This window comes from Bombyx mandarina, chromosome A1 (genome assembly GCF_030267445.1).
Source record: "Bombyx mandarina strain Sakado chromosome A1, ASM3026744v2".
NCBI classification, from domain to species: domain Eukaryota; kingdom Metazoa; phylum Arthropoda; class Insecta; order Lepidoptera; family Bombycidae; genus Bombyx; species Bombyx mandarina.
Genome location: NC_143234.1, coordinates 6967853 through 6979997, shown reverse-complemented (window position 1 = coordinate 6979997; position 12145 = coordinate 6967853). Strand labels below are relative to the sequence as shown.

The 12145-nt window shown below is 41.2% G+C and overlaps 1 protein-coding gene and 1 non-coding gene across 2 annotated transcripts in view; one reads left to right on the top strand and one right to left on the bottom strand.

Annotated features, from left to right (window-relative positions):
* Positions 1 to 12145, top strand: part of Cals (calsyntenin 1) — a 197997-nt gene that overhangs the window by 117385 nt on the left and 68467 nt on the right. The gene's annotated exons all lie outside the window — the stretch shown is intronic.
* Positions 2298 to 2369, bottom strand: TRNAC-GCA (transfer RNA cysteine (anticodon GCA)). The gene has a single exon. It is a non-coding gene; the product is annotated as a tRNA-Cys (tRNA).

The window sequence follows — 12145 nt, the reverse complement described above, 5'->3', positions numbered from 1 at the left end:
TAGTATGTTATGTAGATTTTTCCTTTTTTTTTCTCTACCTTCTGTTAGTAAACTCGGGGGGCTATACGAGCTCAACCTGGGAGTCTTGCCAAACATTTGCCCTAGCAAGACCAGTGCTTTACTGAATCTACCACCGGCGCCAAACTTAGCGTAGGTCATGTAATGTAGATAGCCGCCAATGTTTAAAACAATTTGTAACTGTACCCTAAGTACGCTTTTACGTATTAAGTGATTTAAGTTAATTTAGATGAGACTAACTAGACTAGACTAGACTCCGTGAACGAGTAATGGATAGACTAATTGTGCTCATTACGTTGTCTCCGGGGAGTGGTAAATAGGGCTTCGTTACAGACTAAATCCAGTAGGAAAGTCAAGATATCAACCGTGTGGTTAAGTAACATTTGGAAGGACATAAATAATATCGAATACATAGTCTTGCTTGTTCGTTTTTATTTTCATCTGGGCTATTAATTCTTTACGTGATTAAGAATAGAACCTTTTCTCATTTGTGTTTTTCTTACTAATAGCTTTTTAGCTTTGAAAAAACAGTAGGAGATGCTTACCCCGTACTGTTTTCTTACTTTTTTTTTTTTCGTTGCCGTATAGGCAGACGAGCATACGGACCATCTGATGGTGAGTGGTTACCGTCGCTCATGGACGTCAGCAATGCCAAGCGCAGAGCCAAGCCGCTGCCTACCGTACATTCCGTTACATTCTTTTCTACTGTATATTATTTAAATTTAACCGTTTTCTTACGACACAGTAAATAAGACTATCTTCAATTCAAAGATTAAAATTTAATCTTTCACGGACCTTCTCTAGAATTGACTTACGAGAAATTAAATTATGTTTTCCAATAAACCGGAATACCCTCACAAGTTTCGTTTTCAACCCTTCTATACCCTTTTCAGTACCCTTAATATTTTTGTATGGAACATGTATTCAATAATTTCGCGAACGTAGGGTTTACCTTTATCTTCTAAATCTGTAGCTGTGTATGAGATGAGTATGTTTTGCGAAAGTTTATTCGGATAAAGTAGTCAAACAAATATATAATATTTGGTTTGAATATTTTAGTATTTATAATGCTGAAATACTACTCATACTTGTGATTATCTAGACGTATACGGGTTCCAATATTGACTATATGACAATACTAAGTATTGACACTCAGATTTACAAATCAATCGCACAATACCTTAAGATCGAAAATCAAAGATACAGTAAAGATTATAATTATTAAAATGATTTGACTTAATTTTCAGCAGAGAGAATCCAAGAATTCAAATTCAACAATATTAAAACTAATTACAATTTCCGAGACTCTCGGGCCCAAACAAACAGATTCAAATTACCTTTCGACCGCTTCAATAATTGATTTTGTGAAAGTAATTGCCCAAAGAACTAAATCGTTCTCCATTTTCGACGAATAAATAAACTCATAAAAAAATAGCTGAAATTTCAACATGAAAATGGCCTAAAATATGATGTTAATAAAGGCTTTCAGAGAATCTTATCTGTAATTTCATTTCTTCGCAACCTGTACCTGTAAAAAGAGACAATTGGTATTATGAAATTTATTTCGAATGTTCTTAATATCTCTATGATTTGAGTGAAAATTACCTAATCGTCAATCGTCGAAGCCAGGTAACTCTAGCTGGGTAATATTAGTTGCTTCTGGACACCGCCTTGTGATGTTAAAACATTTTTAAACCTCGTTTGAAAAGCACATGTCCAATTGATTCTAGAGCTTGCTGACACAAAAATATCTCAAGAGCATTGTGCATGAATACATTAGTTCCAGGTAGTAGAAATAAATCTTCGGGTGAGTGACGCGCATCTCAATCAATTCCTCAGAGAACTCTCCGCAGTCAATATTTTACAATAACTCCCACCCAAGTATATACTGCATGCAATCTATATATATAAAAGAAAGTCATGTTAGTTACACCATTTATAACTCAAGAACGGCTGAACTGATTTGGTTGAAAATTGGTGAGGAGGTAGCTTAGAGCCAGGAGAAGGACATAGGATACTTTTTATCACATTCCCGTGGGACGTGACATAAAACGTGGTATAACAAAACTGATGTGGAATAACAAAACGCAACTGACAGCTAAACGTTCTATGCTTAAATTTTGAAGTTGACCGGTTGATGTGTTTGAAACAAACCGTGTGGCGGAACAAAGCTCGCCGGGTCCGCTATTAAATATAAAAATGACAACGAAAAATAATGTAATGATTTGAAAAATTATTCATAAATTTGCGAAAAAGGATATTTCCGATCAAATCGACACAGGGGACACCCGGGTTTGAACCGGGGGCCTATCGATCTGCAGTCGATTGCTCAAGCACTGAGCTATATTCCCACATGAACATTAGAAGAAATAACGCTATTAAAAGTAGCTATCATCACAAAATGTTGCCATATATAGTCGGTTATCTACTAATACGTGGGTAGATAAAATTAGCTACGTAATTATACAAATATTTATGTGTGCGATATTTGTGCTTTTATAATTTTGCTAGATGTGTGAACGTTTGTAGGCAGCAGCTTGGCTGCCCCTGGCGTTGCTGAAGTCCATGGGCGACGGTAACCTCTCACCATCAAAGGGCCGTATGCTCGTTATTTGTAAATAAAAAATTAGAGCCACAACGATGGATACTTTGATTTGAGATTTTGACAATTATCATTGGCAATGGATTAGCAATATGGACACCCTCTGTCTGTCTAGACATGTCTGTTATTTCAAGATGTTTAAGCAAACAGTATCACTTGTGCTATATTCACCCGCAACAGATTGTTTAAGCTGGAATGATTGAGTAAAGGGAGAACTAATTTTCTTTGAAACTATTAGTTTTCAATATAAGTTCAATTTCGAAATACCTACAAAATTTGGAAATACAATCTTTGGTAGACTAATTTAATATGCCCGTTTTTATGTACTGATTTCGGTAGAGAATCTGATGGGTAGTATTTTTTTTTATTGCCCTTGTGGGCAGACGAGAATACGGCCCACCTGATGGTGAGTGGTTACCGTCGCCCATGGACTTCAGCAATGCCAGGGGCAGAGCCAAGCCGCTGCCTACCGATTCAACTAACCGACGTAGCAAACGAACCGTAAGCGAAAACATTTCTCAATTTTTTATAACATTCAATAATAGCAAAGAGGGTTTCAAATTACGCCACTCCGGGCCCTTTCTTGCAAATAAAACAAAAAGAAACAGTACGTAGGGATGACGCGAACCCGGGATTTTGTGTTTTAATGTGGGATTTTGTTAAACATCTCACATGCCTCCCCTGAATTGAGAGTGAAAAATGTATTTGTATGAAATTTTTTAATCTAACTGATTGAATTTGAATGGATAAGTGAACAAAATCTTCACTAATGTATACTAAATCTGTCACGTATTGTTAATTTCTTAATACAATCGTATAAATTATCGCCATCCCTAGATTTATAGTGTAAAATTTCAAAATATCGTGTTACTGTTTGAAGACATTTAAGACGGCGCCGTAAATGTCTCGTGTTCACGACCGTATTTTGTAACGCTAACAATAACTCATATTGAAAGAGAAAGTCAGAAGATCAAAAACTATAATCAGACTGGTACAGTAAAATAATTCTAAAATAGTATAACAAGAGCAACTTTTCCGCAACAAAAGCTTCCTATGCTACTTGTCCTGTGTATAAGCTTACTAAAAAAAACTATCGCGGTCCTATGAAATAAATTAACTTTATAAGTGCTCTGAGGAATTGTTCAAGATGATACCGACATCTCGCTTTTACCATCGCACCGCCCGCCACCAGAGTAGAGTTCATCCATACTACCTGGAGCCACTACGTTCATCCACAGTGCGTTTCCGGAGATCTTTTTTGCCACGTATCATCCGGCTATGGAATGAGCTCCCCTCCACGGTGTTTCACGAGCGCCATGACATGTCCTTCTTCAAACGAGGCTTGTGGAGAGTATTAAACGGTAGGTAGCGGCTTGGCTCTGCCCTTGGCATTGCTGACGTCCATGAGCGACGGTAACCACTCACCATCAGGTAGGCCGTATGCACGTCTGCCTATACGGCAATAAAAAATTTTTTATTTTATTTTTATTGCTTAGATGGATGGACGAGCTCACAGCCCACCTGGTGTTAAGTGGTTACTGGAGCCCATAGTCATCTACAACGTAAATGTTTATAAATTTCGTAATCCCGTTATTGCGGAATTATTTTCCCGACTCTATGTTTGCGGCGCGTTAGCTAAATGGCACCCGGGGGCCTTCGTATGTACAACATAATGCTTTTTGCATTAAGTGACGTTGATATGTCCCGGGACCGACGTTCGGAGTTTGTTTTCGTTTGAAATTAAAATTGTGCAGGACGAAATAGGATTTTATCAAACAAATAGAAATAATATAGTTAATAAGTAATTATGTAACAAAAATGTATAATCTTAAATTATTTAATATGCAATATGTTAGTGTATCAGATCAGAGAATGTGAATAGACCAATAGGAACAATTCGTGGAGCGCTTTCACTACGGTAACATACAGATCAAGGGACCCTCCAAAAGTGGCGCGTCGATAGCGCGTCGCGAGATGGGGTACTGAAATAAATATAAAAGGATGGCCATTTATAGGCAAAAACAGTTCCCAGTGAATCTTCGACAAAGAACCATCAGCAAGATAGAAACAGTTCTCAGCAGATCATCAAGACAGAAACAGTTCCCAGTGAATCTTCGACAAAGAAACATCAGCAAGACAGAAACAGTTACCAGCAGTTCTCCAATAGTACAGTTATCAGAAAACCACCAGTGAATCAGCTACCAGTGAACCAGACAGTTACCTGTGAAACCTCGCTACAGAAGCCGAAACCCATCGAAAGAAACAGCCGTCTTCTACCAGCGCACAAACAGACAGCAGAAAACCATTATCACACGACTCGGAAACAGCCATACAGACCGGGTCGTGTACATTTCATGGTCCATTCGAGCCGGATAGAGGACACATTTCATTATTCTCTCGAGCCGGGTAAAGGATTCATTTTGAAAAAAGGAAACTGGAACAATGCCGATAACGCGGTCAACAGGAAGAGGACGGATCGAAACTGAACTGTCGCCGCCCTCAGAAACCACAGCTACAACACAGAGCGTGTGGACAGAAACAACCGCGAATACCGTCATGAGTCTGGTAGCCCCCACAACAGAATCATCGTGTGCAACAGCCAACATGGAAGCCACAATGAAAGTCGCAGAGAAACCTGGGAACTCAAAAACAGAGGCCGTCAAACAGTATATAGCCAAACAGAATGACGTGCCAACAAAACAGCGCGCCGGTACAGTCAAAACTGACCGGTCGCGAAACAGAAAAGAACAAAAGATAGCCAAAGCTAGAGAAGAGCTCGCCCGCCGTCAGGTGGAATTCGCAGCCGCCCGACTGGCCACGCTCGAAGCTGGATCTGATGACGAAAACAGCGAATCAGAATACAGTAAGTCAGAACTCGATGAAAGAGTGGGCACATGGTTGGAAACGCAACCCACAAAAACAGAAAATGACGACCAGCACAAGGAAAAACCGGCGGGAGCCTGCGACAAACAAGACTTCTCAGATCTAACCGCAGCAATAACACTCGCCGTCAAAGCCTCCCGTGAACCAAGATACACAGAATTGCCAATCTTTAATGGAAATCACCAAGACTGGCTATCCTTTCGCGCAGCCTATCACGAGACAGTGAATTCATTTACAAAAACAGAAAATATAAACAGACTCAGAAGGAATCTGAAAGGAAGAGCAAAGGAAGCCGTCGACGGACTACTTATAACGAACGCTGATCCGTCCGACGTCATAAGAAGTCTAGAAGCGCGATTCGGAAGACCGGAAACGATAGCCATAACGGAGTTAGACACGCTACGAGCTCTGCCAAGACTAACAGAAACACCAAGAGACATTTGTATATTCTCCAGTAAGGTGACCAATGCCGTAGCTACGCTTCGTGCATTAAATTGCACACATTACTTATATAATCCGGAAACTACCAAAACAATGTTAGAAAAACTCACACCAACACTACGTTACCGATACTACGACTTCACTGCGATACAACCGAAGGAGGATCCGGATCTGATTAAATTTGAAAAATTCATGAAAAGAGAAGCCGAACTGTGCAGCCCTTATGCACAGCCTGAACAGGCGGGGCACTACTCGCAGCCCGCACAACATAACAGACGCACACAAAACGTGCACATAGTCAGTGAGAAGCCATCACGAGCTAAATGTCCGGTATGTAGCAACACCGAACACACCACAACAGACTGCTACATATTCAAGAAGGCAGACTCAAACACAAGATGGGACATCGCTAAGAATAAACACCTGTGTTTCCGATGTCTACAGTATAAGAATAAAACCCACAACTGCAAACCGAACACGTGTGGCGTCAATGATTGCAAATATACTCACAACAAGATGCTACACTTCGACAGAAAAATTGAAAAAACAGACAACAGTGACAAGGAAACAACAGAGAACATTAATTCCGCTTGGACCGGAAAACGGAAACAGTCCTATTTGAAAATAATCCCAGTCCAAGTACAAGGACCGATAGGCACGGTTGATACATACGCGCTGCTCGACGATGGATCAACGGTAACACTAATAGACGAAATTATTTGCAAGAAGACTGGAATAACAGGACCAATCGATCCCTTACACATACAAGCGATTAACAACATAAAATCAACGGAAACAAGGTCAAGAAGAGTCAACCTCACGCTCAGAGGCCTCAACAGTCGAAAAGAAATAATACAAGCGAGAACAGTTAACGACCTACAAGTAACAGCACAAAAAATACCAAAGGAACAGATAGATGAGTATTCGCACCTACGAGACATCAGTGACATCATCACGTACGAGAACGCGAAACCTGGAATCCTGATTGGCCAAGACAACTGGCACATGTTACTAGCTTCGAAAGTTAGACGAGGCAACAGGAATCAGCCAATAGCGTCACTGACACCTCTAGGCTGGGTACTGCATGGAGGTCGCACTCGTACCCTAGGCCACCATATAAACTACATAAATCATGCTAGTGAAACCCAGGAAGATGATAAAATAGAAAATCTGGTAAAACAGTATTTCGCTATGGATGCGCTATGCATCACACCAAGAAAACCAAAAACAGACCCAGAGGAACAGGCGCTTCGCATCCTCAACAGCAATACAGTCCACACAACAGATGGAAGATACGAAACTGCTCTGCTCTGGAAAACAGATAATGTCAGTCTACCAGACAACTACAATAACTCGTTAAAGCGACTGATAAATATAGAAAACAAACTCGATCGTAATCCGGAACTGAAACAGAAATACACAGAACAGATGGAAGCACTCGTCGCGAAACGCTACGCCGAGCTCGCTCCGAAAACAAAAACAGAGAACAGAACGTGGTATCTACCTCACTTCGCCGTCGTGAACCCTCTGAAGCCGGAAAAACTCCGAGTTGTCCACGACGCCGCCGCCAGAACAAGAGGGGTAGCTTTAAATGATATGCTGCTTAAGGCACCGGACCTACTCCAATCACTACCAGGAGTGATAATGCGATTCAGACAGCATAATATAGCAGTAACAGCAGACATCAAGGAGATGTTCATGCAAGTGAAATTGAGACATGAAGACAGAGACGCGCTCCGTTATCTCTGGCGCAAAGATCAGCGTGATGACAAGCCCCCAGAAGAAAACAGAATGACCTCGTTGATCTTCGGGGCGTCAAGTTCTCCTTCCACAGCAATATATGTAAAGAACTTGACCGCCCAGAAACAAGAAGCCACGCACCCGGAGGTGGCAGTCGCAATACAGAACAGACACTACGTAGATGACTACTTGGATAACTTCAAAACTTTAAAAGATGCAGTGCACATAACAACAGACTTTCGTCGAAAACACGAAAGAAAGCCGACCTCGAAGACCTTCTGGACCGACAGTGAGATAGTGTTAAGATGGACAAGAACGGGATCACGCTCGTACAAACCATACGTCGCCCAACGCCTCACAGCTATAGAACACAGTTCAACAATAAACGGGAGGCGATGGTTACCCACGAAGCACAACGTAGCCGACGACGTGACCCGAGACGTCCCAATGTCGTACCAAAATGAACATAGATGGTTCAGAGGGACAGAATTCCTACGCCAACGAGAGGACTCCTGGCCGACGGAATCGGCGTCAGAAACAACAAAACCAATGGATAAAGTAAATATAGCAGCTGCAGCACCGGCGGGAGCTTCATGGCCGAGGCGTCGCCATGAAAAGTGGAAATGCCTGCCACGAAACACAGGCATGCGAGGGAGAAGTGATAGCAACATATCCAGGTCCCGACAACGAGGGGCGCACCGTAGACATCAAAACCAAGTTCTACGGAGACCAGTAAAAAAACTACTGATCCTGCCTGCCCATCGAAGAAGACCATCCTGCACCGAGAATAATGCGACGGACTCGCACGGCGGGAGTAATGTGCAGGACGAAATAGGATTTTATCAAACAAATAGAAATAATATAGTTAATAAGTAATTATGTAACAAAAATGTATAATCTTAAATTATTTAATATGCAATATGTTAGTGTATCAGATCAGAGAATGTGAATAGACCAATAGGAACAATTCGTGGAGCGCTTTCACTACGGTAACATACAGATCAAGGGACCCTCCAAAAGTGGCGCGTCGATAGCGCGTCGCGAGATGGGGTACTGAAATAAATATAAAAGGATGGCCATTTATAGGCAAAAACAGTTCCCAGTGAATCTTCGACAAAGAACCATCAGCAAGATAGAAACAGTTCTCAGCAGATCATCAAGACAGAAACAGTTCCCAGTGAATCTTCGACAAAGAAACATCAGCAAGACAGAAACAGTTACCAGCAGTTCTCCAATAGTACAGTTATCAGAAAACCACCAGTGAATCAGCTACCAGTGAACCAGACAGTTACCTGTGAAACCTCGCTACAGAAGCCGAAACCCATCGAAAGAAACAGCCGTCTTCTACCAGCGCACAAACAGACAGCAGAAAATATTATTACACGACTCGGAAACAGCCATACAGACCGGGTCGTGTACAAAAATTATACGAAAATATATCGGAAATGGCGGAAAATACAAATTATACTAATCGTCGACTTTATAATACGCTCCGTCACGTAAGTGTTCGTTGAGATCTTGTCGAAAACAATCGGGAATAGTTCCCTAAACGGGATATTTCCTCGTGTTTGGAAACGTAGTTCGCTAGCTTAGAATCTATATATTAATACGTGAAGCAAAAACTTTGTACCCCTCTTTACGAAGATTGCGCGGACGGAGTAGTATGAAATTTCTCACACTTATAGAGAACATAGAGAAGAAGTGCAGAACTCTAATATTTTTTTAAATTGTGCATTAAGAATACATTAAATCAATAAAGAAAACATTACACACACTACCATGTATTTGAAACAACACATACGTATAAATATACTCTTAGTGTATTGTCAATTGTGAAACTTTTGTTATTCTTTAGAGTCTATGATCAAATTGAGAATAGATTAATATTGTTTGTCTTTAATATTATTTATTTATAGTGTAGTTTTGGCGAAATCTGTATTATTATAGAAGTATAATAGTGCTTGAAAATAGAACCATAATAATGTTTAAACTTTTAATTTCAATTAATTATAGTCGAATTTCGACTACCAGGGGATCACTAGTTAAATTAAATGTTTGTGGGATAGCTGTATATTGAATGCCATTGAAACCTTACTGGTGGTAGTCTTGTGAGCCCACAGGGGTACCACCACCCTATAGAAAGTGAGACTCGAACTCGTGTCTGGCGGGATAGCCGTCTGATGTCTATGGTAACTGGTATGGTTCTGGTAACCCTTTAACACCAGATTGGCTGTGAGCTCGTAAAATTTTCAATGGTGTGCAATAAAGCTTATTCCCCCATAGACACAAACCACTGAGTTTCTCGCCGGATCTTCTCAGTAGGTCGCGATAACAAACCGGTTGTAGATTCTGCGAAGCACTGCTCTTGCTAGGGCTAGTGTTAGCAAATTCTCTCAGGTTGAGCCCGTGAGCTCACATACCCGGGCGTAACTGGAATAGTCTCTTATGCCATCAAATAGGTTGGGGAAAAAAGTGATCATTAATCTAGTAATAAAACCTAGCTCTCCATATATGACAGGAGTGTCCTTCTTTAAAAGAGGCTTGTGGGGAGTATTAAGCGGTAGGCAGCGGCTTGGCCTTGCCCTTGGCATTGCTGAAGTCCATAGGCGACGGTAACCAATCACCATCAGGTGGGCAGTATGCGCGTCTACCTACAAGGACAATAAAAAAAAGAAGCACTCTAATGTTTGTACTTTTCAATACGGTTATTACCGTGAAAGGAACGGTACATCAACAAGCTAATCCAAAGTCTGTTCCAGATTTTAATAACCAAAACAGACCCGCTATCGCAGGGCGGGCAATAAATTGGCTTTAAAGCGATTTACGCTCTCGCTCAGAAAACTCGTTCAGCTTAATAGCGTATGTGATTGTTTTTTGAAGCACAATTACCGCTGTTTTTACAAGCGACAATACCTTACGTCGGTACATCACAGTTTTCTTCTAAAGCATATTACGTTGATACATAGGTGTTACGAGTGAGATAAGATTGTTCGAGAAATATTACACGTTTTTTTTTCGCCTGTAATTTGTTTGTAAATTTATTATATAGACAGAGGGATTATTTATATCGATATTTCAAAAAATATATATTGCATAGTTGACTGATGTCACTTTTTATTGTTTTAAATCTTAGTAAGATAGTAACTTAATAAAATTAAATAATAAATCTTGAAGAAACAATTTAAATCTGTTTTTACTTAAAGCAAGATAATTTTAAAATTACGTACGCGTTGAAAAATATGACAGCGATTCTTATAATTGTTTTATCATAAAATACTTTTATCATAAATTACATAAAATACTTACTGGTGGTAGGACCTCTTGGTGAGTCCGCACGGGTAGGTACCACCAGCCCGCCTATTTCTGTCGTGAAGCAGTAATGCGTTTCGTTTTGAAGGGTGGGGCAGCCGTTGTAACTATACTGAGACCTTAGAACTTATATCTCAAGGTGGGTGGCGCATTTACGTTGTAGATGTCTATGGGCTCCAGTAACCACTGAACATCAGGTGGACTGTGAGCTCGTCCACCCATCTAAGCAATAAAAAATATATCTAAATCCTATAATGTGTAAGAAATTTCGTGTTTGAAAACCGTATAAAAATTCCACGTTTCAAAACTAAACATTCTCGCGAACTAAAGAGACCCGGCTTTTTTGTTCCAGGTACGCGAAAACCCTTGAAGGTTGTGCTAAAAACCGATATCCGGACCCCGGATTGCAGCCGAACCCTGTTTCATTGAAAACGGTTTTGGTAACGAGCCGGGTCAAAGGCACTTCCTTACCGTGGTTCTGGTAATGGAAAATCTTTGATACAAACTGTACGTACGTATTCAACATAAATAATATATATTTTTTGTTTATTTGTTCAAGATATCTCGAATCGAAATCGACGCTTGAAAGGCAAAAGTGACTAAGCGACAATAACTGCTTTGTACATAAATGATAGGCAATAATCATATTCGATGCGCAAAAAAAATATATCTCTAGGTCTATTAAAATCATTTCAATCCTTTTTTTTTTTTTTTTTTACGCTGGGGAATCCATTTACGGATACCCGGTCGAGTGGGGTAACGGACCGGGTTAAGTCGGACTCCGGCGCCTCCTGAGAGGAAGAAGGGGAGAAGAGAAGAGCCGAGGTCCTTCACCTCCCCCAATTTCTCACAGGAGACTACGCCTTGAAAAAGGCGCGCGAAGCACTTGCCCCGCAGAACGACTACCGACTAAACCCCATCGAGCCCCACCACTCCGACTCCACGAAACCCACGGTACCGCACAGTGCGCGCCGAAGGCTCGCCGTCGCCGGTACCCATCCTGTTAGTAGGACGGCACTCCATCCCCGGGAAAATCCCGCAGGACGTCGTCTCGGAGACACACCGTGAGCGGTGCACAGGAGCCACCTTGCGCCGCCTCACCACCGGACCAACAGCCGAGTACCGGGCACCCCCGCACCCGGCACCCGACAG